The sequence below is a fragment of the Sus scrofa genome, chromosome 17 (assembly GCF_000003025.6).
Source record: "Sus scrofa isolate TJ Tabasco breed Duroc chromosome 17, Sscrofa11.1, whole genome shotgun sequence".
Taxonomy (NCBI): domain Eukaryota; kingdom Metazoa; phylum Chordata; class Mammalia; order Artiodactyla; family Suidae; genus Sus; species Sus scrofa.
This window is the reverse complement of record NC_010459.5, coordinates 12,706,571-12,733,395: the sequence shown is the minus strand read 5'-3', so window position 1 is coordinate 12,733,395 and position 26,825 is coordinate 12,706,571. Positions and strand designations below refer to the sequence as shown.

Sequence of the window (26,825 nt, the reverse complement as noted above, 5' to 3'; positions counted from 1 at the left end):
ATTGGCGAAAGCATTTACAGTTTCTCTTTGGAAATGTTTCCTTAGTGACTATTCATATACCTCTCCAGATGGATGTTGCATATTTGTTATGTTTACTGCCTTTGGACCTAAATTTCATTTTGCATGAAGACAGACAAGAGAAAACGAATCAAAAGGATGTGTACTTTTCTTGTTTAAAAAAGAGAGAGAGAAATCTTTCTATTTCTCTCTCCCTGGAGTGAGTCACATGTGTCCCTCTATCTAGCCTACCCTAGGCAGTGACTAGTCATGTACCTGTCCCATTACTCTTGGTTTCTCTTGCATATTACTGCTCTCATGTAAATTCTGAACACTGGTATCCTTGTAACACATAAGACAGAACATACCTTTCAAACTCTTATGCACCTGGCAGAGTTCCCCACACCAGCCTCTTTGACCCTCCTCCTCCCTCCTGCCAGCATCGGATCATCTTAGCCATGCCTTGAAAAGCCCGACGCGGTTACCCACTGACGGGCCCCTCTGCAGCCTCAGGGAGTCGATGCCTGGATGCTGCCCCACTTACCAGCCGACTCTGCACCGGATGCTAAGACCTTCTTTCCTAAAGGTCCCTCTGTCTTTACGACAGTTGGTCTCCTCATCCTCTCGGACCTCCCACCTGGAGCCCGAGCCTCGCTCGGCTTCTCCGTCTCACGGTTCTCGCTCAGGCTGTAGATTCCCGCGTGGCTTCAGGAAGAAGTTCATCAGCCCATTCCCTCCTAACTTACACCCTCTCACACCATCAGATGTGTTCTCGTCATTTTTTAAAACTTGCTTTTTTTGCCATTACATTCCCTTCTCATGCCTTTGTGTTCTGTTGGGAATGAATTCAAACAGGTCTGGTTTGGAGTTCCCATCGTGGCCCAGTGGAAACGAATCTGACTAGTATCCATGAGGATCCCTGGCCTGGCTTAAGGATCTGGCGCTGCCGTGAGCTGTGGTATAGACCACAGATATGGCTCTGATCCCATGTTGCTGGGGCTGTGGATTAGTCCAGCGGCTACAGCTCCGATTCAGCCCCTAGCCTGGGAGCCTCCATATTCGGCGGCTGCAGCCCTAAAAAGACAAAAACAAGGAGTTCCCATCATGGCTCAGTGGTTAACGAATCCAACTCGGAACCATGGGGTTGCGGGTTCCATCCCTGGCCTCGCTCAGTAGGTTAAGGATCCAGTGTTGCCGTGAGCTGTGGTGTAGGTTGCAGACGCGTCTCGGATCCAGTGTTGCTGTGGCTCTAGTGTAGACTGGCAGCTACAGCTCCCATTGGACCCCTAGCCTGGGAACTTCCATATGCCTCAGGAGCAGCCCCAGAAAAGGCAAAGACAAAAAAAAAAAAAAAGGCAAAAACAAAAACAAAACAAACCAGGCCTGGTTTCATTGGACCACCCACCCAAACTCCAATGACAAACAGAGAAAAGGCGCTCCATGCAGAGTAGATTATCTCCCCATGAGATATGAGGCCCAAGTGCTTTACTGGTTATGGTGGTGTTTTGGATTCTTGTTTCCTTCTTTCTAGTAGAAAGTTCTGCCCTAGCACAGGTTTAGGGCATGCAGGGCGTGGTAGGTAGCCCTTTCACCAGCAGGTCTAATAGATAAATCTATGCTTTCTTGTGGTTTTGCACCTGCCTCAGTGGCACCACATTGACTCAGCTTCACAAGCTTCATTTCCAAACTCGGAGCTCCACAGTCGCCCCTGGAAGTGCAGTGACCCTGGAACTTAGCTCAGTCTGGCAACAAGGACCCTCCACAAACTCCTCCTCAGCAGGAATCTGCAGGACAGTCTCCTTCAGACATTTATTTTCTGGGTCACAACATTGTCTAAAGTTGTCTCTAAAGCCACAAATAATAATTTCTGCAGGACAATATTGTTTCCATAGTACTTATTTGGGATATAATTCAGATAACATCAAATCCATCATTTTAAAATGGCTTTTGGTATACACGCGGTATATACTAATAAGGTGGTTTTCATATACTAATACATACAAATAAAGTGGTTTTCAGTTTATCCATAATGTTATGCAACTATCACCACTGTATAACACCAGAACGTTTTTATTATTTCAAAAAAAAAGCCCTTAACTGTTAGCAGTCACTCATCATTCTTCCCTCTCCCCATCTCCTAGGAACCACTAATCTACTTTCTCTTTGTATGGATTTGTCTATTCTGGATGTTTCATAAATGACATTGTATAATACATGGCCTTTTGTGTCTGGCTTTTTTCACTTAGTGTAATGTTTTTAAGCTTCATCCATGTTGTAGCATGAATTAGTTCTTTATTCCTTTACACGGTTGAATAATATTCCATTATATGGTTATACCCAATGTACATGGTTATACCCAACTGATAGACCATTTATCAGTTGATGGGTATTTAAGTTGTTCCCACTTTGGGCTCTTTTGAACTACGGCTGCTATGAAGAGCTATGTCTAAGTTTTCGTGTGAACATATGTTTTTCATTCTCTTGTATATATATATACCTAAGAGTGAAATGACTGAATGCCATGGTAACTCTATGTTCAACTTTTTTTTTTTTTAATGGACGTTCCTGGGCCAGAGTTGAATCCAAGCCACAGCTGCGGCTACTCTGGATCCTTTACCCTAGCAGAGCCGGGCCAGGCATTGAACCTGCACTCTGCAGTGACCTGAGCCACTGCAGCCAGATTCTTAAGCCCCTGCTCCACAGCGGGAACGCCTAGGTTTAACCTTTTGAACAAATGCAAAACTGTTTTCCACAGCTGCCTATGAGGAACACCACCACACAAAATGGACAAAAAGTCAAAGTGCTCTGGGGAAGCAGAATGGGGATCCCATATGTGACCTCAGCAGGAAGCCTCCCTCCACGTCAGGCCTCTGTGGCCTCCGACGAGGTTAAGGAAGCCTGCAGGGCTGATCTTGAAATAGCAGTCACTGCTTTCCTGGTGTTCTCTGTAGCACAGGATTTAGTCTACTGTCTCACAGGATTGGAAAGAAAATAACCGAATGTGGCAAAGTGTTTTGTGAACTTAAAGGGAGAAAAAGCAGAAGTCAGGAGTTCCTGCTGTGGCTCAGTTGTAAGGAACCTGACTAGTATCCGTGAGGCTATGGGTTTGCTTCCTGGCCTCGCTCAGTGGGTTAAGGATCTGGCATTGCTGTGAGCTGTGTGTGGGTTGCAGATGCGGCTTGGATCTGGTGTTGCTGTGGCTGTGGTGTAGGGCGGCAGCTGCAGCACCCACTCGACCCCTAGCCTGAGAACTTCCATGTGCTGCAGGTTCGCCTTAAAAACAAAAACAAAAATGAAATTATCTAGTCTAATGTCATATTATGTAAATATAGAAACTGAGGTTTTGAGGGGTAATTTTTAAAGTGTTGCTTCTTGGAGATTGATGGAAAAACTCAAGCCTCTTTCAGGGAGTATGTGAGGTGAAACTGTTTTCATAATAATAACTATTTTCATAATAATTCTGAGACATTAGTTGCCTTTTCACCCTCATCCTCTTGCAAGTAGGCAGTAGTTTTCCATGATGTCAACTATTCCAAAATCAAGAGGAGTACATGTTTTGTAGTCTTATTTTAAAACTTTTTCAGATTTAATTTATAACACATACCTAATATATGCCTATCTCATCTCTCTATCATCTATCTACTTACTTACCTGCCTGCCTATCTCTCACGTAACAAAAGCAAAGAGCTCTTAAGCGTCTTAAATATTTTTAGGGAGTTCCCATCATGGCTCAGCAGTAACAAACCCGATGAGGATCCATGAGGATGTGGGTTCAATCCCTGGCCTTGCTCAGTGGGTTAAGGATCTGGCATTGCCGTGAGCTATTATGTAGGTCACAGATGTGACTGGAATCTGGTGTAGCTGTGGCTGTGGCATAGGCTGGCAGCTCTAGCTCTGATTTGACCCCTAGCCTGAGAATTTCCATATGCCACAGGTGTGCCCCCCCAAAAGAGTCTTAATCATTTTTAGAGACCAAAAAGTTTGGGAATGTTGATCTAAAGTGATCAAACAACATAATAACTACATTTTCTGTGACATGTTTTATTTCCTCAATCATGGAACGAAAACAAAAAATTATAAATACATAGTTGTATACAAGTTTAAATGGGCAATTTAACACATGATTGTTTTGGCCGTGCCTATGGCACGCAGAATTTCTCGGGCCAGGGAACAACTGTGCCACTGCAGTGACAACACTGAATCCTTAACTGCTAGGCTACCAGGGAACTTCCTAGACACTTTGCTATATTCATATCATGCCTCAATTTAAAAGTAATTTTATTTAATTTAAAAAATGTTTTAATTTTTTTGCCACACCCAGATCATGCAGAAGTTTCCAGGCCAGGGATTGAACCTGAGCCACAACAGTGGCAATGCTGGATCTTTAGCCACTAGGCCACCAGGGAACTCCCTAAAAGTAATTTAAAATGCAGACATAAAAAAGAGTTGAGAAAAGAATTAGAAAAGAAATAGCTCTGCAAAAATCCCAGGTCAATATGTGCATGAAAGCACGAGTGATTTTACAAAAGCCGATTTTACCTCCCTATTAATTATTATCTCCTTCCTTGAGAAACCTGACCTTAGTTTCACTCTCTAAAGAAATTAAAGGGGAAAATAACTCAAGAATGACAAGAGGGATCTCAAAAATGGAGTTTTGTCAAGGCACTGATAAATAGAATAGATTGCTGTGTAAAGGTAGAAGGAGACACACATGCAGACTGGAGAAAGGACCAGCCAGTGAAACGAAGCACATTTTGGAGTTCCTGCTGTAGTGCAGTGGGTTAAGGATCTGGCATTGCAGCCGCTGTAGCATAGGTTGTAGTCGTGGCTTAGATTTGATCCCTGGCCGGGAATTTACAAATGCCATGAGTGGGGGGGGGGAGAAAGAAAGAAATGAAGCAATTTTTTTTTTTTTTTGGAATTTTAGGGCTGCACCTGCAGCATATGGAAATTCCCAGGCTAGGGCTCAAACAAGGAGCTGTATCTGCTGACTTACACCAGAGCCACAGTAACACTAGATCCAAGCTGAGTCTGCAAACTACACCACAGCTCATGGAAACACTGGATCCATAACCCAGTGAGCAAGGCCAAGGATCGAACCCATATCCTCATGGCTACAAGTCAGGCTCCTTGCCACTGAGCCACGATGGGAACTTCCATGTTTTCTAAGTTCTTTTGTATCATTTTTATTAGATTCCACAGACTAGTAATCTCATATGATATTTATCTTTCTCTGACTTTACTTAGTGTGATAATCTCTAAATCTATCCATGTTGCTGTAAATGGCACTATTTCATTCCTTTTTATGGTTCAGTAATATTCCATTATATATATTTACCACATCTGCATCCAGTCCTCTACTGATGGACATTTAGGTTGCTTCTATTTCTTGGCTATTGTAAATAGTGCAGAAATGAAATTGGGAGGCATGTATCTTTTTTTTTTTTTTTTAATGGATACACCTGTAAAATATGCAAGTTCTTGGCCTAGAGGTCAAATCAGAGCTGCAGTTGAGGCCCACACCACAGCCACAGCAAAGCCAGATCCAAGCCACATCTGTGACCTATGCTGAAGCTTGCAGCCACGCCAGATCCTTAACCCACTGAGCAAGGCCAGGGATTGAACCTGCATCCTCATGGACACTATATTGGGTTCTTAACCTCCTGAGCCACAACGGGAGCTCTGCATGTATCTTTTTGTATGGTTTTCTCTGGATACATGCCCAGGGGTGGGATTGCTGGATCATATGGTAGTTCTATTTTTAGTTTTTTTAAAGGAATATTCACACTATTCTCCACAGTGGTTGCACCAGCTTACATTCCCCCCAATGGTGTAGGAGGTTCCCCTTTCTCCACACCCTCTCTAGCATTTGCAAGTACATTTTTGAGCAAAACTGGCATTTTTTCCACTCATGTGCGCAATAGTGAAGAACACAGCCGTGATTAGCATAGTTGGTGCCATGTCTCACCTCCACATGCTGGCAGTTTCACCATCATCGATTTTGCACTATTAGTGCAATGTTCAATGTGCACAAGCCAAATACACCCACCATTCATGTCAGAAGCACACTTGTTCATCCGTTGTAACTCTGGGTTGGGTACGGATTCGGAATATAGCAATAAACAGCAGAAAGCTTTCTGTGAGCCTCAGTTGGCTATATGGAATTGATAATTTATTATTTCTAAATTGTGTGCCCCGTATCCTTTATATCTGATATAAACATATATTTACACATATATATCTATACACATCTTTTTTTTTTTTTCAGAGCTGGTTGTTAAACATTTCCTGACACACTGCTGCTTTTGATGGTTTTATCAGACATGAATTTTACCCATGAAAAAGTTAGAAAGTTACTGGAAAAGAGGCAGTGTGGAGGCTTTGTGATCTCTGAGTTCAAATTTTAGATCTTACTAATTTTGAGACCTTGGGAATATTACTTCAACCTCGTTAAATTTCAGTTTTCTCATCTGTAAATGAGGATGCTATTATCCATTTAATAGCATTGTTGGGAGGATTTTATGGGATAATCGTCTATGCCTGACATGTAGGAAGGGCTCATTTAGAGTAGCTATTATTACTATTGTTTTTTGTTGTTGTTTTGTTTGTTATTTGAGAAATCCCAGATGGAGAGTCATATTTGTTCTATTTATTCATTTATTTTTCTTTTTACGGCCACACCTGCAGCATATGGAAGTTCTCAGGCTAGGGGTCAAACCAGAGCTGCAGAGGCAGGCCTATACCACAGCAACAACAATGCCAGATCAGAGCCACACTTGTGACCTATGCTGCAGCTTGCGACAACAGTGGATCCTTAACCCACTGAGCGAGGCCCGGGATTGAACCCTCATTCTCACGAATACTAGTTGAGTTCTGAACTGGCTGAGCCACAGTGGGAACCCCACATCATTGTTTTAAATAATGTTTTTTACATGTTGGAGTGTCTGTCATAGGTTGGTTACCTGGAAGCCAGCACTTGGACAGCATCTGACCCACCCTGGCCCTCTAACTGGTGTCCCTCAGGCCATTTTTCCCTCTTCACTCGGCTGCCTCCTTCCTCGCATGACCCTCTTCTTTTTTGACCTCCAGCCAGCTCATGGCTGGCAGGTCCACAGGACCATCAGCCTTAGCATGTATCCTTGGCTTTCAGTGTTTGTCTTGTTTTGACTGTGTTTAACGCAGTGTTTTCAATGTTGCCTTATTCTTCTAGATATTCCTTATATTTCTTTTTTTTTTTTGCTTTTTTCTTTTCTTTCTTTCTTTTTTTTTTTTGCTTTTTAGGACACACATGGCACATGGAGGTTCCCAGGCTAGGGGTCCAATCAGAGCTGTAGCTGCTGGCCTACACTACAGCCACAGCAACATCAGATCTGAGCCGCATCTGCGACCTACAGCACAGCTCACAGCAACACCAGATCCTTAACCCACTGAGTGAAACCAGGGATCGAACCTGCAACCTCATGGTTCCTAGTCAGATTCGTTTCTGCTGTGCCACAACAGGAACTCTGAAGATCTTCCTTAAATTTCTGTTGACCCATGGCAGCCACTGGAGAAGCCCTCTGATTATCCCAACCCCACTGCTGCTCATGTTTTAGGGTAGTGACTCTGTCCAAGTTTGGTCTGTGTTTGAGTAGGTCCTAGTTTGAGTAGGAGCCTGTCAGTTCAGAGCAAGGAAGGCAAGATGGGGTGGAAAGAGGGCTCCAGCAGGAATCAGAGACTGTCAGACTGGTCATTGAACCCTGGAATGTCAGAGCTTGGAGGAGCTTAGATGTTATCCAGTTAAAAATCAATCAATCAATCAATCAATCAATTAACTTTGTCTTTTTAGGGATGCCTGTGGCATATAGATGTTCCCGGGCTGGGGTGAAATCAGACTCACAGACGTGGAGAACAGACTTGTGGTTGCCAAGGAGGAGGGGGAGGGACTGTGAGTTTGGGGTTAGTAGATGCAAACTATTATGTTTGGAATGGATAGACAATAAGGTCCTACTGGATAGCACAGGAAGCTATGTCTAGTCTCTTAGGATAGAGCATGATAGAAAAGAATGTATATATATGTATGACTAGGTCACTTTGCTGTGCAGCAGAAATTGGCGCAACATAGTAAATCAACCATACCCTAATTAAAAAAATTTTTTTTAAGTTAGAACATGGAAGATACACTGAGAGGGTCACAAAGCTCAGGAAAAAAGAGAGGAAGTATGTTTCTTTGCAGAAGCTAAGAAATGTTTACCTGTTTAGTATGCAGACAAGTCAAAATGTATTCAAAACATGTCCCAAGATGGCTTTATGACCCAAACCCAGCCCCAAATATTGTGACCCAGCTCGAACATGTCAGATAGTGTCGGCAATACAATGTCAGCAGCCCCTCACCTGTTATTTTTCCTCTTCTCTAGTCAGGAGGCTATGAATTGCTTTTACAACCAATTGCATCCTTCTGCAACCCCGACACCCTCTATCATAACCTTTTGTAGTGTTATCTAGTAAGTTTCATGGACCTCCAGTTCAGGTATGAATTGCTTACTGCATTTCCAGCCTTCTTCCAGTTCGTATTAGGGAATATGTATTTAAGGACCAGGACGACCACAGCTAGTGTGTCCAGCATCTGATGCAGGACGATGCTAGTGCAAGATGCAAAAACTGACTCAGAGCGAGAGATCGATGATAAAGTCCAGAAGCCAGCCAGTCTACATTGCCTCCTGATTGCCTTTTAGTACCGTCCTTACAGGTCATACGTCCTCCCTTTACTTAATGGCATTTAAACACATTCCCAAACATCAGGCGAGAAATTCAGTCACCTTTGGGCCTCTTCTACCTCATCATCCACATTAATTTAACTACTATGTTTCATGAATTCTACTCTGAAATTTCTGGAATCTGGCATGTTTTCCACCCTCACTGTCAAATATCATTGCAATAACTTTTAAAACTTCTTCTTTTTCCTGCCTTTCTCCCAGTTCTGGGAATTTTTGTGGTGAGAATCTTTGCTGCAATCAGCTTCAATGCACAACTAATTGGCCATAAGGCAATTTTGTCATGAAAGATAAAAAGGACATGACTTTTAAAAAAAGGTAAAAAGGGCATAATGAAACATGAAAAATTAATTACAAAAAATTTATTGTAAAAAATGAAAATACAGGAGTTCCCGCTGTGGTGCAGCGGGTTAAGAACCTGACAGCAGTGGCTTTGGTTGTGGCAGAGGCCAGAGGTGTGGGTTTGATGCCTGGCCCAATGTAGTGGATGAAGGATCCAGTGTTGGCATAGCTGCAACTCAGATTCAGTCTGTGGCCCAGGAACTTCCACATGCCAGGAATGCAGCCACAGAAAACAAACAAACAAACAGAAATATTTGAATACATCTAAAATGTATAGATTCAGGATTATAGCTGTATCGGGGTATGTCTTAGAGAAAGCAATGACATCACCTTTCTCAAAGTTGATCATAAAGAATTCAGGATCTCAGCATTGCCATGAGCTGTGGTGGAGGTCGAAGATGTGGTTCGAATGCTGCGTTGCTGTGGCTGTGGCATAGGCTGGCAGCTGCAGCTCCGATTCGACCCCTACCTGGGAACCTCCATATGCTGCAGGTGTGGCCCTAAAAAAAAAAAAACTAATGGGATCTAATGTCAGATGTAAGTTCTTTATGATATAAAAACAATCTGCTATAAATCTTTTCAGATTTCCCTGGCCATACAAGGAACAGAGGGATATTGCTATTTCTCATCAATATATGTAACTGGTAGAACACGTCTGGGCTACACTCACATGCCTCGTCCTTATATCTCATCCAGTCATCTAAGCCTGATGCTGTGCCAAATGCCAAAATTCCCATCTACATCACATTCTCCATTATCAAATAGCAGAGGAAAAAAATTCATGTTTTCAAGAAACTTACATTAATCAGAAATTACAAAACCATTTCTTTGGGGGAAAGGGATGGGAGGGCATGATTTTTCTTTTCCCTCCAACTTCTAACATTGCTAATGTTGATAAATTTGGTAAAGACAGCATGAGAGAACAAGCTGGTGTGTCTAAATCAACCAAAGAATTGCTCATTAATGCGCTTGAAGACGGCTGTGAATTACTAGCTGCCTCTTTTATATTATCTTGGATTTTTTTTTTTTTTTTTTTTTTTTTTTTTTTTTTTTTTGGTCTTTTTGGGGCCATCTTTTTAGGGATAGAATTGGCACTGTAGCTGCTGGCCTACACCACAGCCACAACAAAACCAGATCTTCGACCTACACCACAGCTCATGGCAACGCTGGATCCTTAACCCACTGAGTGAGGCCAGGGATCGAACCGGTGTCCTCATGGTACTAGTCGGTTAGTTACCACTGAGCCACTATGGGAACCTTATCCTTTATATTATCTTTTATGGCCCTGAACCCAAACGGTCAACCAGTTATTTTATCTTTTAGAGCAAAATGTCTTAGAGTCAGTTAGCTGTGCAGCAAAATTGGTTGCAGCACAAAACTGATGCAGCAGAGATATTTACAACAAAAATACCAGACATACTTTCCTCTACTCCACTGAATTCTTAATGTTGTATATATTCACATACACACAAAAGGTATAACCATGTCTCTTGTTCCTCTATCTTCTGATGAGGTTGAAGTTCTTAGCACAGCACCTTCAACAGCTGGGCCCTTGTGCAGCTGGGCCCTTGTGCAGCTCTTCAACCTTGACTGTGATCATTTCTCACTCTATTCAGACCTTACTCATTCATTTATGAATTTCACGCCTTTTTATGGAATGCCTATGATATTCTGAGTGTTACTAGGTTCTGCGGACCCAGCAGTGAAAAAACAGAAAAAAGTTCCACGAGCCTGGAGCTAATCTTCTGGGGACAGGTTGTAGGTGGCAGATAAAAAATTAAACAGTAGAACGCGGAGTGTGCTTGATCATTATATGTACCTTGAGTAGAATTAAAAATAAGAGGGATGGGTATAATAGGAGAGATTGCAGTTGTATATAAGAGGATTAGAACGACTTATCAAGGTGGGTCATTGAATAAAAACTGAAGGGACAGACCCAGTGTGCCAGGGAGTGGGGGAGGGGCACAAACGGGGCACAGGACTCCGTGGGTGGATAGGAGTGGGCAGAGGGCAGTAGTGGAAGGTGAGCGGCTAAGAGAGGAAAACATCAGATCACTCGGGGCCTTGGTCGGCCACCGTGAGGACTTTACCACTCAGTTTTTACCAGAGTGAAATGGGGGAGTTCCCACCACGGTGCAGTGGGTTGAGAATTAGACTGCAGTGGCTCCAGCCATTGGATTCAATCCCCAGCCCTACACCGTGGGTTAAAGGTCCAGTGTTGCTGTAGATGTGGTATAGGCTGCAGCTGTGACTTGGATTCAATCCCTGGCCCAGGAACTTCCTATGCCACAAGTGCAGCCATGAAAGATAAAGAGGGAAAGAGAGAGAGTGAAATGGGGATGGCTGGAGGGTTTGGAGCTGGAGAATTACATGCATGATCTGACTTACTGTATAAATGGATCATTCTGTCCGCTCTGCTGAGAATAGATTGAAGTGGGGCAGCCCTAGGAGAGATGGTGGTAGCTTGGATCAGGATGGAAGTGGCAGAGCTGGTGAGACCCGATCAGATTCAGGATCCTTTCAGAGGCATCAGAAGGATTTGCTGACACTTTGGACACGGGTTATAGAGAAGATACAACAGTGACTCTTAGGCACGTGGCTTGAGCCTCTGAATGATGCGGTTGCCATGACTAGAAGAAGCAGACCACAGGAGGGGCCCGTGGGGGAGGTGGAGAGGGTAAGAAGCTCAGCACAGCGTGGGGCGTGTTAGGTTTGAGGTGCTTACTAGAGGGCAGCTTGAGACACTTCACACCCAGGAATAGCAGCCTTCTTGCCTTCGCTCAATATCTCATTCCTTTATTTTGTACCTGCTAAAATGTGTTTTGCGTTCTATGCATTTTGTGCTTGCTAAAATGTACTCTGCTTTTGGCCTCTACCTCCTATTGCATTGCTTTGTAATTATCATTTTAATTTTTCTCTTCCTTTCACCATACTGTCCTGCATGACACCTGATGTAAACATCCTCAGCATAATGCCTGACACAAAATAAGGCCTGCCACAAAATAAATAATAAATAGAATAATAGAATAATAAATAAAAACAAAACCTGATGCAAAATAAATAACAAACAGGAATTCTCCTTGTGGCTCAGTGGGTAAGAACCTGACACAGTATCTGTGAGAATGCAAGTTTGGTCCCTGGCCTCACTCAGTGGTTTGGCATTGCTGCAAGCTGTGGTGTAGACCTTGGGAATATGTAGCCTGTAGCCTGGGAATATGATGCTGGTGTGGCCATAAAAAGAAAAGAAAAAAAAATTAACAAAATAATAAATAAAACAATAAATAAAAAACAATACCTGATGCAAAATAAATAATCAAGGAAAAACCCATCAAATAATTCATGTCTATGAGGGCTATAATTTCCCATGTTTAGTTGTTAGATTTCTTCATATATGCTGCTATTTTTCCTCTTCCACATAAAAAGCTGTTTGGCACACATTGTTTTAATCAATGCGAATTAAATTCTATTTTTGTTGATGTGCTCCTTTCATATTCCTTTGGGCATGCAATTTATCAAGCATGAGTAATATCTGGCACACAGAGTCTCTAATAGCTTCCTTTTATTATTAGATCAATGATTGAATTATTGAGAAAGGAAATATCTGGAAAAAGAATGCCCCAATTCCTTGAAAACGGTGCTAAAGAGAAGACATGGCAGCATAAAAAATTAACACTGAAGTTGCTCTGGCGGCACTTGAATCCTTATTTCTGGAAACTTGGAGCCATTTTTAAAGTATCTTTTCATCAAGCAGTGAGTTAGTAATGATAGTTTGGTGTCTGAATATTGGATGCATTTTGTCTTTAGCATTTGGCATATTTTTTATTTAGTTTCCTCTTTTGGTGTCTTTTATTTATTTATTTTTAATTGTTATTTCCCCAACACAGTTTTTTTTTTTCTACAGTACAGCATGGTGAGCCAGTTACACATACATGTATACATACTTTTTTCTCACATTATCATGCTCCATCATAAGTGACAGACATAGTTTCCAGTGCTACACAGCAGGATCTCATTGCTAATCACTTGGCAAATTTTAAAAGAAATATTAAGTAAAAAACTATTTGAACAAACAAATTCTCCCTCACAACTCTCCACTTTCACTAGCCCACCAGTCCCTCTATGGACTCAGTTTAATAACTGAGCTATTTTCCTCGTTTTTTTCAGAGACAGCCTAAGCCTAAATATATATTTATATTTGTGTCTGTCTTTTTTTATATATATAGAAATGGGCCCCCACTGAATTATTTTTTCAGTCACACAGTTTTCTTTCACTTAGCATGTCTTAAACATGTTCAAAAAAATAATAGCATGTAATAGTAGCTAACACATATCAATATACTTCTTTCTTGTTAACATCTCCATACATCCCACTGTACAGACGGGCCATAATCTAATTTAAAATACCCTACTGTTGGAGTTCTCATCGTGGCTCGGTAGTAATGAACCCAACTAGTATCCATGAGGATACAGGTTTGATCCCTGGCCTCACTCAGTGGGTTAAGGATCCGGCATTGCCGTGAGCTGTGGTGTAGCTCACAGATTCGGCTGGACCCTAAGTTGCTGTGGATGTGGTGTTGGCCAGCAGCTGCAGCTCCGATTTGAACCCCAGCCTGGGAACTTCCGTGTGCAGCAGGTGTGGCCCTATAAAGCAAAAAATAAAGTAAAATAAAATAGAATAGAATATACTACTGTTGACTATTGATTTGTGGACATTTACCATTGCAATGAAAAATGCTACAGTGAACAACTTTGAGTATGTATACACACATAGACCTACATATACAGGTACAATAGCAGTTAGTATAATATATATATGTATGTATACATATTACAATATGTATATATATGTATATATAGGTATATATGTATATATATACACAAAGTTGTTCATGTGTAGATTTCAGATAATTCATCTGTAGCATAGTTTCTTTTTAAGCATTTTTATTTATTTATTTATTTATTTATTTTTCTTTTTTGGCCATTCCATGGCATATGGAGTTCCCAGGCCAGGGATCTGAGCCAGGGATCAGATTCGAGCTGCAGCTACAACCCAAGCCACAGCTGTGGCAATGCCAGAGCCTTTAACCCACTGTGCTGGACTGGGGATTGAACCTGCATCCTGGTGCTGCAGAGACACCACCGGTCCCGTCGCGCCACACAGTAGGAACTTTTTCAAAGGGCATTTGCTGCTATAATTTTTGACATAGAGTTGAGAAGTCTGAGAAATCCAGCAGGATACACTGGTGTCCACAAATAAGGCTGCACAAAATTTAATCAGGACCCAGGCTTCCATTATCAAAGCCTCATTAACTAAACCATCTGCACTCATTTCAAGATTGCTGGCTGGCCAAAAAGCGTGGAGCAGATGTTGACCTTGCAGAGGTTAACTTACTAGAGTTGAACTTGACTCAGATTCAATCACTGTCCCCACCGCCATCCTGTGGGCCAGTAGGACCACAGAGGTGACATCACGTTGTCAGCATTGCACAGCCTGATGCTCAGGCATGATTCACACCTTTGCCCTGAAAGGCTCCACTGTGGGTTTGCTCCTGGGTGGAGCAGGGTTGTGACTCACCCACTGACTCAGTCCCGCTGGGCACCCTCAACCCTGCTGATGGAAATTCCACCCCAGGGCATTAACTCTGTCCCTGCCTCCTCCCCGCTTCCCTGCTCTCCAGCGGGTAGGAAAGGCACGAGACTCCTAGACCAGGCTGGCTTTTTGCAGGGCAGAATGCAGCTCATTTTTGAGGTTCTCCATCCCGGCCCCCTCCCCCACCCTGACTACCCATCTCCCTAATGGCACTTTAAATGCAAAAGGGTCATTTAAATATCATTCAATAAGGGCAGATGGGTAATTTTGTAACTACGTGCTTCAGTTCAGTCTATGTGCTTAATAACAGAATATAATTTGTCTGTAGCTCCATCTGCCAGCGGAGTGCAGTTGGAGCCTCACTCCTCCTTAGCAGGAAGAGGGTAGCTTTGCCGCCTGGGGGAGCAGACTTCAGGTTTGGGGTGGGTTCTTTGTCCTCCACCAACGCTCCTCGCTTTCCCTCACCCTGTAGGGTCTCTAGGTGGCAGGGTCAGGATTGCTGCGCTGCCAACTGTTGGTCTTGTGATTGATTCCTTTGTTTTCTCCTTTCTTTCAAAAGATGCCCCTGTTTCTCCCCCAAGTTTCCCTTTCCTCCCCTGTTCCTTGTAGTGTCAGCATCTGCATTAAATCAATGTCTGGTCTATGTTTGTTCAGATCTTTCTGTCTCGCCAGAGATTTTTCTGGGACTGGCTCCTTTCTTGTTGGGAGAGGCTACTTCTCTGCCATTCAGGAAACCTCATTAGTGGGTCAGGAAAGACTGGCTTTGGGGTGCAGTCTTCAGAGAGAATGCAACCTCCCCAACACACACACACACACCACACGCAACATACACCATACAACACCCCACACACACACACACACACACACACAACATACACCATACAACATACCACACACACACACACACACACACACACAGAGCACACAACACATAAAACACACAACACCCAGGCGGCTCCAGCTAAATACCATTTCTACAAATGATGATTGATTGATCGACTGCCTTTTTAGGGCCCCACCTGTGGCATATGGAGTTTCCCAGGCTAGGGGTGGAATCAGAGCTGCAGTTGCCAGCCTATACCACAGCCACAGCAAAGCCAGATCCAAGCCATGTCTTCAGCCTGTACCACATCTCACAGAAATCCCAGATCCTCAACCCACTGAGCAGGCCAGGGGTCAAACTCGAGTCCTCATGCATACTAGCCAGGTTCCTTACCGACTAGTATGAGTCATAACGGAACTCCTATTTCTGCAACTTGAAAGTCACTTGAGACCGGTAGGAAGTTCCCTGGGCACCTTCCCTCTTGAATCCTGCACTGCATCCTGAGGTTTGGGATGTCGGCAGAGGGAGGGGTGAGCACACACGCCTGAATAGAGGTGAGGCAAGGGGAAGCGTTTCTGTTTCATCCTAGAGGAGAATGTTGTGGCTGGGAGGCTGGATTAAGACAGCTGTGATCTTGTTCCTTAGGGATTTGCTTATTCTGAGCCCTAGTTTTTAGTTTTAGCTGCCTTTCCTAAAGTCTTCCAAATTGGTTAGTTAAAAGCACAATGAGGAGCTCTCACTGCGGCGCAACAGGATCGGCAGTGTTTTGGAAGCGCTGGGATGCAGGTTCAATCCCTTGCCCAGCACGGCAGGTTCAGGATCTGGCATTGCCGCAGCTGCAGCTTAGGTCAATTCTGTGGCTGGGATTTGATCCCTGGCCAGGGAACTCTATATGCTATGGGGCAACCAAAAAAGAAAAACAGAAAAAAAAAAAAGCTTCAACTCGTGTCTGACATACACCAGGGCATACCTGCCTGTGAGATACAAAACCAAATCTTAAAATGTCAAGCCCTGATTTTGTTCCTGACTCTCAAGAAGCAAGATTCTTTCCATCTCTGTTGTCACGCTCAGTCTGCCCAGCGCTGTAGAGAAGCTCTTCCTGCCAAAGTGACCTGCCAACTTCAGGTTTGGCCCTGGGGATTGGGGGGGGGGGGCAGGGGGGAGAGCATGTGCCCTAAATGAGCCAGAGCTTTCAGTCCACTGGAGCTCCACCCTCCAGTGAGAGGCTCTAGAGCCAGTCTGCTGCCCGTGTCTGCAGCGTGGCCTGCGTGGGGGCAGAGCTGATGCTTCTGTAGTGCCTGTGGAGTCTGTCTGTCCTCCTTGTTCTGGGGGTTCCCTTCGTCACTTGGGACCATCCCCCACTCACCCAGGGCCGGCTAGGCTCTTCCTCCAGGCCAGGTACCACTCCTCTAAAAGCTCTCATCTCCCCAGGGTGTGCCCTTTACCCACAAAAGCTGGTCCTCAAGCCAAGTTGGCTAAACGCCCTGATCAGAGAACTATGGCTTCCTCATGGCCCAGAAACTCCCCAAGGCAGACCTCACCCTGGACCCAATTTCCAGACTTAAGACTCCAGCCCTGCTGGACAGCTCTGGCCCCAGCCCCTTCTGCTTACGCACCTCCTCCTCCAGCCTCACTGGCCATCCTTCTCCTCCCGTGGGGACCTGTGAAGCGTGGTCCTACTTTCGGTCCTTGGCAGCAGTTGAGCCTCTGCCCCCTGTGCTCCCACACCATGACATTACTTGGCTTGCTTGCTTGCTTGCTTGCTTTCGTTCTTTCTTTCTTTCTTTCTTTTTTTGCTTTTTAGGGTCAAAATTACAGCACATGGGAGTTCTCAAGCTAGAGGTTGAATTGGAGCTACAGCCCCCAGCCTACACCATAGCCACAGCAACGCCAGATCTAAGCCACTTCTGTGACCCACACCACAGCTCATGACAACGCTGGATCCTTAAGCCACTGAGCAAGGCCAGGGATCAAACCCTAATCCTCATGGATGCTAGTCAGGTTCGTTACCATTGAACCCTGAAGGGGACGCCATGACTTGTTCTTTCTCATCATTCAGATCTCAGCTTCATTTATTTATTTATTTATTTATTTATTATATATATATATTTTGTCTTTTTGCTATTTCTTTGGGCCGCTCCCATGGCATATGGAGGTTCCCAGGCTAGGGGTCGAATCAGAGCTGTAGCCACTGGCCTACGCCAGAGCCACAGCAACGCAGGATCCGAGCCGCGTCTGCAACCTACACCACAGCTCACGGCAACGCCGGATCGTTAACCCACTGAGCAAGGGCAGGGACCGAACCCGCAACCTCATGGTTCCTAGTCGGATTCGTTAACCACTGCACCATGACGGGAACTCCTTATTTTTGCTTTTTAGGGCCAGGCCCACAGCATATGAAAGTTCCCAGGCTAGGGGTCAAATTGGAATTAGAGCTGCCAGCTGATGCCACAGCCACAGCAACTCGGGATCCAAGTTGCGTACGTGACCTACAGCACAGCTCATGGCAACACGGGATCCCTGACCCACTGAGCGAGGCCAGGGATCGAACCAGCATCATTATGGATAAGAGTCAGGTTCATTATCACAGAGCCACGATGGAAACTCCCCAGATCTCAGCTTTTTCGTCACTCTTTCAAAAAGACCTTCCCTGATAACCCCAGTTGCTCTTTCATCACTTTGTGAAAAAATCTTGACAGAGCATTTACTAATAACTGGAATGTTCACTTTTATTTTCATTATCAAGTGTCTGTCTCTGGCCCTGCGATTTAAGCCCATGAGCACAGGACATCACCCGGTCAGGCTCTGGGCAGGAGGGATCTGCTCAGAATACACTTATGAAATGAATAGGGTTCATGCCACCCTGGGTGGCGAGAAGGACAAGGCTCACCTGCTCTTCCCCGGACCTTGGGGAAGAGCAGCCACGTGGTCACTCAGCTCACACCTCCTTCCACGCCTACCTAACATTTGCAGGTTTAGGTCTCAGAGAATTAAATAAGTCTCCTGCATTTTGTCACCAAAACATCACTGTTCTCATTTTTAAAACAAAATTCTAGTCTATAAATAAAAGAATGAGACTTTATACTCATTTCTTCAACACGTGGTTAAAATTCTTCTTTCTAGCTTTTTTAAAAATTTTTTTTCTAGGGCCTCACCTGCAGCATATGGAAGTTTCCAGGCTAGGGCTCGAATCAGAGCTGCAGCTGCTGGCGTATACCACAGCCACAGCCACAGCAACACCAGATCTGAGCCGCCTCTGCAAGCTACACCACAGTTTGAGGCAACACCAGATCCTTAACCCACTGAGTAAGCCCAGGGATAAAACCTGCATCCTCATGGACACTATGTCAAGTTCTTAACCCACGGAGCCACAATGGGAACTCCTCCTTTCTAATTCTTTAAAGTTGGTTTAGCAAGAATTCCAGGACATTCTCCAGCCTCTCCCTCTTTGTCCCCCACCCCTACCCCCAGCCCTCTTTTCCCTTGGCCGAGTCTGGGATTCTGTGCAGGGCAGAGCAGGAACAGAGACACAGGGGAGAGGAGCAGGGGGGCCAGGTCGAGGCGGGGGAAGCCAGTGTAATGGTCTCTGACTATGTGTGCCAGGCTGGATGCAAATGCTTCAAAGCTGAAAACTTTCCCCCAAATGACAAGGTGGGTTGTCCTGAATCTGTGAGAGAAAGAAAGTCCATGGCACCACTTGAGTGAGAGACTTAGCTGAGAACAGTTTGAAACAGGCTGGAAAGGCTGTCAGTCAGGTTGCCCTTAGGAGAGAGCAGCTCTGGAAAAAAAGCAGCTATGTGGCATCTAATCTCATAGGGATGCTGCAATGCCATGGAGCACATGGGCTGTTAGTCCAATCACACAGCTCAGCCACCCAGAGACCACAGTGACTGTCGGACATCAAACATGGGGGGCCTGGCCTGGACTGGGGAGTGAGGGGTAGACAGCATGTCGAATGCAGTAGAACCAGAAACTAGATTTAAGTGTGTTCAAATGAAACCCAGGGCATCAACTGAGGTCCTATCTGTAATTCTACTTCCAAACAATTATACACACTTTGCATACTACAGAGCATTTTCTCTACATTATCCTGCTGCATCCTTACAACACTCTCATACAGCAGGCAGAGCAAACAAGAGCATCCTTACAGCTGAGAAAACAGAAACTCAGAGTGTTTAAGAAAATTACAACAGGCAGAACTAGGCAAGATTCAGACATGAAAAGCAGAACAAAGTACATGTAGTAAAAGTATAAAAATATAATCTCAAAGGATACATACCAGAGTCTTGATAGTGTTGTCTCTACGAAGGAAGGTAAGATGGATCTGTGAAGAGAAACAAGGAGGGTTTCAACTTTATTTATACTTAAAAAAGAAATTTTTTTGCCCAGACACCTACGGTCAATTAATCTTCGACAAAGGTGGCAAGAATTTAAAATGGGAAAAGGAGGAGTTCCCGTTGTGGCTTAGGGGAAATGAATCTGATTAGTATCCATGAGGATGCAGGTTCAATCCCTGGCCTCGCTCAGTGGGTTAAGGATCAGGCGTTGCTGTGAGCTGTGGTGTAGGTCACAGTCACAGCTCAGATTCCGAGTTGCTGTGGCTGTGGTGTAGGCTGACAGCTACATCTCCAATTCGACCCCTAGCCTGGGAACCTCTATATACTGCAGGTGGGGCCCTAAAAAGACAAGTAAATAAATAAATAAAATGGGAAAAAAAGACAGTCTTTTCAGCAAGTGGGGCTGGGAAAACTGGCAGCCTCATGTAAATCAATGAAAGCAAAATACACCCTCATACCATGCACAAAAATAAACTCAAAATGGCTTAAAGACTTAAACTTAAGACAGGACACCATAAAACTCCTAGAAGAGAACATAGGCAAAACATTCTCTGACATCAGCCGTACAAATATTTTCTCAGATCAGTCTCCCAAGGCAATAGAAATAGAAGCAAAAATAAACCAATGGGACATAATCAAACTGACAAGTTTTGCACAGCAAAGGAAACCATAAAAAAAAAAAAGACAAACTATGGAATGGGAGAAAATAGTTTCAAATGATGCAACTGACAAGGGCTTAACCTCCACAATATACAAACAACTTATAAAATTCAACAGCAAAAAAAACCCAACCCAACTGAAAAATGGGTGAAAGACCTGAATAGACATTTCTCCAAAGAAGATATAGAGATGGCCAACGAGCACATGAAAAAATGCTCAACATCAATGATTATTAGAGAAATGCAAATGAAAATTATAATGAGGTACCACCTCACACCAGTCAGAATGGACATGATTGGCAGGTCAACTAACAAATGTTGGAGAGGGTGTGGAGAAAAGGGAACCCTCTTACACTGTTGGTGGGAATGTAAATTGGTACAACCATTATGGAAAACTGTATGGAGGTTCCTCAGAAAACTAATATAGAACTATATTTATAGAATAAATATGACCTAGCAATCTCACTCCTGGGCATTTTTCCAGACAAAACTTTCAGTGAAAAAGATACACACACCCGTATGTTCATTGAAGCACTGTTTGCAATAGCCAAGACATGGAAACAACCTAAATGTCCACCAACAGATGAAAGGATTAAGAAGATGTGATATATATACTCAATGGAATACTACTCAATCATAAAAAAGAACAAAATAATGTCATTTGCAGCAACATGGATGGAACTAGAGACTCTCATGCTAAGTGAAGTAAATCAGAAACAGAAAGACAAAATCATATGATATCACTTATATCTGAAATATAATATATGCCACAATGAACCTTCCCACAGAAAAGAAACTCATGGACTTGGAGAACAGCCTTGTGGCTGCCAAGGGGGAGGGGGAGGGTTGGGATGGATTGGGAGTTTGGGGTTGATACATGCAACCCATTGCATTTGGAGTGGATAAGCAGTAAGATACTGCTTAGCACAGGGAGCTATAACTAGTTGCTTATGATGGAGGATAATGTGAGAAAAAGAATATATATATCTTTGATTTAGTATCCTGTCAATTTCTACTGTACAGCAAAGTGACCCTCCTACACTGTTGGTGGGAAAGTAAATTGGTACATTTGACTGGGTCACTTTGCTGTACAGTAGAAATTGACAAGACACTAAATCAACTGTAATGGAAAAAATAAAAATCTAAAAAAAAAAGGACATCCTACAAACAATAAAATAAAATTGATAAAGGAAAGAAAAAAAAAACAATTTTTTTTAATGGCCGTACTGGCAGCACTTGGAAGTTCCCGGGCCAGGGATAGAATCTGAGCTGCTGCTGTGACCTATGCCACAGCAGCAACGCTGGATCCTTAACCCACCACAGCCAGAACTCCTCAACATTATTTATAATGTTTTATTTCTTTGGTGAAAAAAATGTCATGTGGAAATTGTTAATACTTGTTAATGGAGGTTGTTGGGGCCACTCAGTGGCAGGTGAGCTGCATCACAGTGGGAGGGGTGGGTTGCGTCCAGCTCCTCCCAGCTCCCTGTTCAATGATGTCACAGCCAGCCAGAAATTTGACACCAAATAACAGAAATCAACAAGTCTCACAAATCAATGTTTTGTTTTCTTCTTGAGAGTCGGTGGTTAACATTGATCACTGGGTACAATGTATCTGTTAAACTCATCTTGGAATTTTTAAATAATTTTAAAACTTCTCAATATAAAAACATTACAATTCTGGAGTTCCCGTCATGATTCAGTGGTTAACAAATCCAACTAGAAACCATGAGGTTGCGTGTTCGACCCCTGGCCCTGCTCAGTGGGTTAAGGATCCAGCGTTGCCGTGAGCTGTGTTGTAGGTTGCAGGTGTGGCTCGGATCCTGTGTTGCTGTGGTTCTGGCTAGGCCAGCGGCTACAGCTCCGATTAGACCCCTAGCCTGGGAACTTCCAGGAGCAGCCCTAGAAAAGGCAAAAAGACAAAAAAAAAAATTACAATTCTATATCTAATATTTCAGGACTATGCTTTTTTTGCACAAAGCCTCCTGCATGTGTGTCTTGCTGGTGATGAAAAAATAAAGCATCTCTTAGAAAGAGCCAACCAAAGTCAGGCTTAATTTGGCTTTTGAGAAGGTCTGGTTTATTCAGGTTAGAAGAAAATTCTGGACTTTTCTACTTATTACACAATTTCAACAGCTAGTGTCTTCAAATCACATATGGCATCCTCTAGGTGATAAGACGCTTCCTGACTCTTCTCAAAGAAGATATCTTTCACAACTGCCAGAATGCCTACTTTACCGCACCAGACTCCAATTGTCAAAACACAGTTTTGATTCCTATTTGCATAAAAAAAATCCAGTTTAAAGGGTTTATGGGAAGTTCCTGTTGTTGCCCAGTGGAAAGCAATCTGACTAGTATCCATGAGGATGTGGGTTCGATCCCTGGCCTTGCTCAGTGGGTTGGGGATATGGCATTGGCATGAGCAATGTAGGTCACAGATACAGCTCAGATCCCACATTGCCATGGTTGTAGTGTAGGCTGAGAGCTGTAGCTCTGACTGGACCCCTACCCTGGGAAATTTCATTTGCTGTGGGTGCAGCCCTAAAAAACAAAACAACAAGAACAAACAAACAAAAAATAGTAATCTTTTAATGTTCTGACTACCTGGCCTTTATCACAAAAACTCCTATATATTCTGGATCCTCCCTTACCCCAGAGGATCTAAGAGGCTGCCTCCCAGGCTTAGGTCCTCAGAAAGTTCGCCAAATAAATTGTAACTCTCAGCTTCTAGGATGTGCATGTTTTCAGTCCAGAAAATCTACCTAAGACAGTAAGTATTGTCATCATCCATGGATTAATATACAACTTCATGTTTTTAAATAATTTCTATGTGTTATAAAAGAGAATTGGGAAGCAAGTGTGATGGCAGCGACATATGTGAGTCCATCCAGTAGATTTATAGCTCCAAGTGCCCCATAACTTGCACCCCCATCCTCTTGCTGCAGGTTAATTTATCAGTGGATTGAAGAACACCTGATATGTTAAAGCTCTGTGCACACTTATAATTTGCTAATTGAAAGTCTGCTTGACACTAAAGGCAGGCTTAGCACACCAAAGCCTTCTTGCATGTTGCAAACAAGGGGATCTCAGGAGACTTCAGGTTTACAAAGGCATATTCACCCTTGGAGACTTATGGGTTCAGCTTTTTCAATTAGGTCATTTCATCTCTTTAGGTTTCAGGCAGGAGCACTGGGAACGCTAAGGTAAAGTCATGGAACATTTATTAGAAGTGATGACAATTTCATGGGTACATCAGAACCATTCCAAAGGAGGCTCTTGATTTAAAGTCCATGCAATGTGCACTGGGCTGTCCCAGGGTGACTGCCTGGACTGGATCAGAAGAGTGAAATAATTTTTTAACACAACAGAAAACAAATTCTCATGGTAATATGACCCTGAGGAGAACTAGCAATGATGCTTTGACTTCAAGCTGAAAGGCTCTGGTGACTGTGAAGCCCAGTTAAGAAAGTATGGAGATGTTGGCAGGAAAGATGCTTAAAGCTAAGGCAAAAGGACTTTATTTCCTGAAACCACCAAGACAACCCATTCTATAAACAACCCATAGAATGGGAGAAAGTAATTGCAAATCCCTTATCTGATGAGGGACTGGTATTCAGAATATATAAAGAGCTCTAGAACTCGATAATAAAGAGACAAATAACCTAATTAAAATGAGCAGAGTCTTTGAAGGGATATTTCTCCAAAGAAGATATGCAAATGGCCAATGAGCACATGAAAAGATGCTCAACACCATCAGCCATTAAGAAAACGCAAATAAAAACTATCAGGATGCTGGAATCAAGAAAGATGATCACAAATGTTGGTGAGGATGTGGGGAGACTGCAAGCATCATAGGATGGTGGTGGGAATGTAAAATGGTATAACCACCTTGAAAAACAGTTTGGCTGCTCCACAAAAATTTAAATATAGAGTTACAGCTTGACCTAGAAATCCCACTCCTAGGTACATAATCAAGAAAAACGAAAGCATATGCCCACACAAAAACCTATGCACAATGTTCGTAATAACTCTAAAGTGAAAGCAAAATGTGTCCAAACTAAATGTCCATCCATCCAATCAATAAAAGGGTGAACAACATGTGGTTCATCCAGACAATGGAATATTATTTAGCTATTAAAAAAACTGCAAAGTTCTCATATGAGCTACCACATGCATGAGCCTTGAAAATATATGCCAGGTGAAAGAGGGCAGTTGCAAAAGACAATGTGTCACATGATTCTATTTCTATGAAATGTCCAGTATTATAACCAAGCAGGGCTCTCTGGGGCTCCTGGGCACAAAAGCCTTTCTGTGTCCCCCCTTCTGGTTTTTAGGATATGGGCTTCATTCAGCCTTCATGACCTTCCCTGTGCTCCAAGGGGCAGGTTCAGACAGATGCTGATCAGGGAAGGAAGGGGATGCAAAGACAAGGGAGGAGGAGTCAAGAAACAATGCTACAGCCTTGGGGCAGGATCCTGGTTCCTCTCAAGAGATACACGTGATGATGTAGGCATCTGATACACCTGAGAGAAAAGTTATATTCCTTTTACTTCTTTTAGAAATGAATACTTTAAAAGTGAACAGCTTGGAGCCCTTCCTTGTGTTTCTCCCTTTTTAGATTCCACCCTAAACATAATCACCCATAAAATAAAGATTGGGCACCCAGAGCACAGTTGCCTGAGGATTAAAGATTATTAGCACATGATGATTATCAGGAATTTTCCTAGTTCTAATCTCTGATCGCTATGCCCTTTTTTGCAAGTACTGTTATTCTAGACAATAACCCAGAAGACCACCACCATGGTAATGCTGACATCTCCTGATGCCAGCTTTGATGACTAAGATTCCCCCAAAGAAAGAAGAATGCATGTTTGCTCCAGTCCTGATTTCTATCTGAAATCTTGTTTTTCTCCTTTTTACCATAAAACTCCTCACAGTTCTTCCCAATGGAGGGCAGTCTTTAAGGCAACAGCCTGCTGTGGCTTCCCTTGCCTGGCAAAGCAATAAAAGCTATTTTTTTTTCTCCTTCATCCAAAACTCTGTCTCTGTGTTTCTATTTGGCATCAGTGGATAGAGGTCAAGTTTTGGCAAAAATATGGGCATATTTAATGAGACAGAAAGCAATTAGTTGTTGCCAAGAGCTGGGGGATGGTTAATACGAAGAGAAGCTGATGAGGATGGGCTTTCTTCTTCTTCTCCTTCTTCTCCTTCTCCTTCTCCTTCTTCTAATTCTTCTTTGGCCATATGCATGGTATACAGAAGTTCCTGGACTAGGGATGGAACCCACACCACAGCAGTAACCAGAGCCACAACAGCGATAATACCAGATACTTAATCTGCTGAGTCACCAGGGAACCCCCAGGCTTTCTTTTTGAGGGGACAAAAATGGTCTAAATTTAGATTGTGATGATAGTTGCACAATTCTTTTGATGTAATAGAGCCATCGAATTGAATTTAACACTTTAGAAGAGTGAATTGTCAGACACAGAGAACAGACTTGTGGTTTCCAAGGGGTAGGAGGCAGGCAGGGGGATGGACTGGGAGTTTGGGGTTACTAGATGCAAACTATTACATTTCAAGGGGATAAGCAGGATTTCCCACTGTGGCTCAGTGTATCCATGAGGACACGGGTTCAATCCCTGGCCTTATTAGTGGGTTAAGGATCTGATGTTGCCATGAGCTGTGATGTAGGTCACAGATGTGGCTTGGATCCCTGTGGCTGTGGCTGTGACTGTGGCATAGGCCAGCAGCTATAGCTCTGATTCAACCCCTAGCCTGGGAACTTTCATGTGCTGGGGGTGTGGCCCTAAAAAGACAAAAATAAATAAATAAATAAACAAAATGGATAAGCAATGAGGTCCTGATTATATAGCAGGGGAACTATAACCAGTCTCTTGGGACAGACCACAATGGAAGATAATATGAGAAAGGGAATGTGTGTGTGTGTGTGTGTGTGTGTGTGTGTGTGTGTAGGTCAGGGTCACTTTGCTGTACAGCAGAAACTGGTACAACATTGTAAATCAACTGTAATAAAAATAGTAAAAGTTAAAAAAATAAATGGGTGAATTTTATGAGAAGTGATTTAGAAATTGTATTAATAAAAGTATAATTTTATTATATCTCAATAAAGATGCTTAAAAAACTTATGGACATCATTCCATTAAGGTTGCCCTACCCATTTCTTCTCCTATCCTGGCTTCAAGATGAAAAGGAGGCACTCAATCTCCTGGGAAAGCCTGCATGTCATCTACAGCTGAGCTGTCTTTTCCTCCCTTGGTGGATATTTTCCATGCAGTCTGGGGCTATATATGCACATAAACTGCC

General features: G+C 43.3%; 1 protein-coding gene across 3 annotated transcripts in view; it reads right to left on the bottom strand.

The window, feature by feature from the left end:
* The window catches only part of PSD3 (pleckstrin and Sec7 domain containing 3), a 621,434-nt gene that overhangs the window by 533,781 nt on the left and 60,828 nt on the right, over positions 1 to 26,825 (bottom strand). For all 3 annotated transcript variants that reach the window (XM_021077991.1, XM_021077990.1, XM_021077989.1), the window contains exon 2: positions 19,785 to 19,829. The gene's annotated coding sequence lies outside the window, so the exon portion shown is untranslated. The remainder of the gene's footprint in view (positions 1 to 19,784; positions 19,830 to 26,825) is intronic.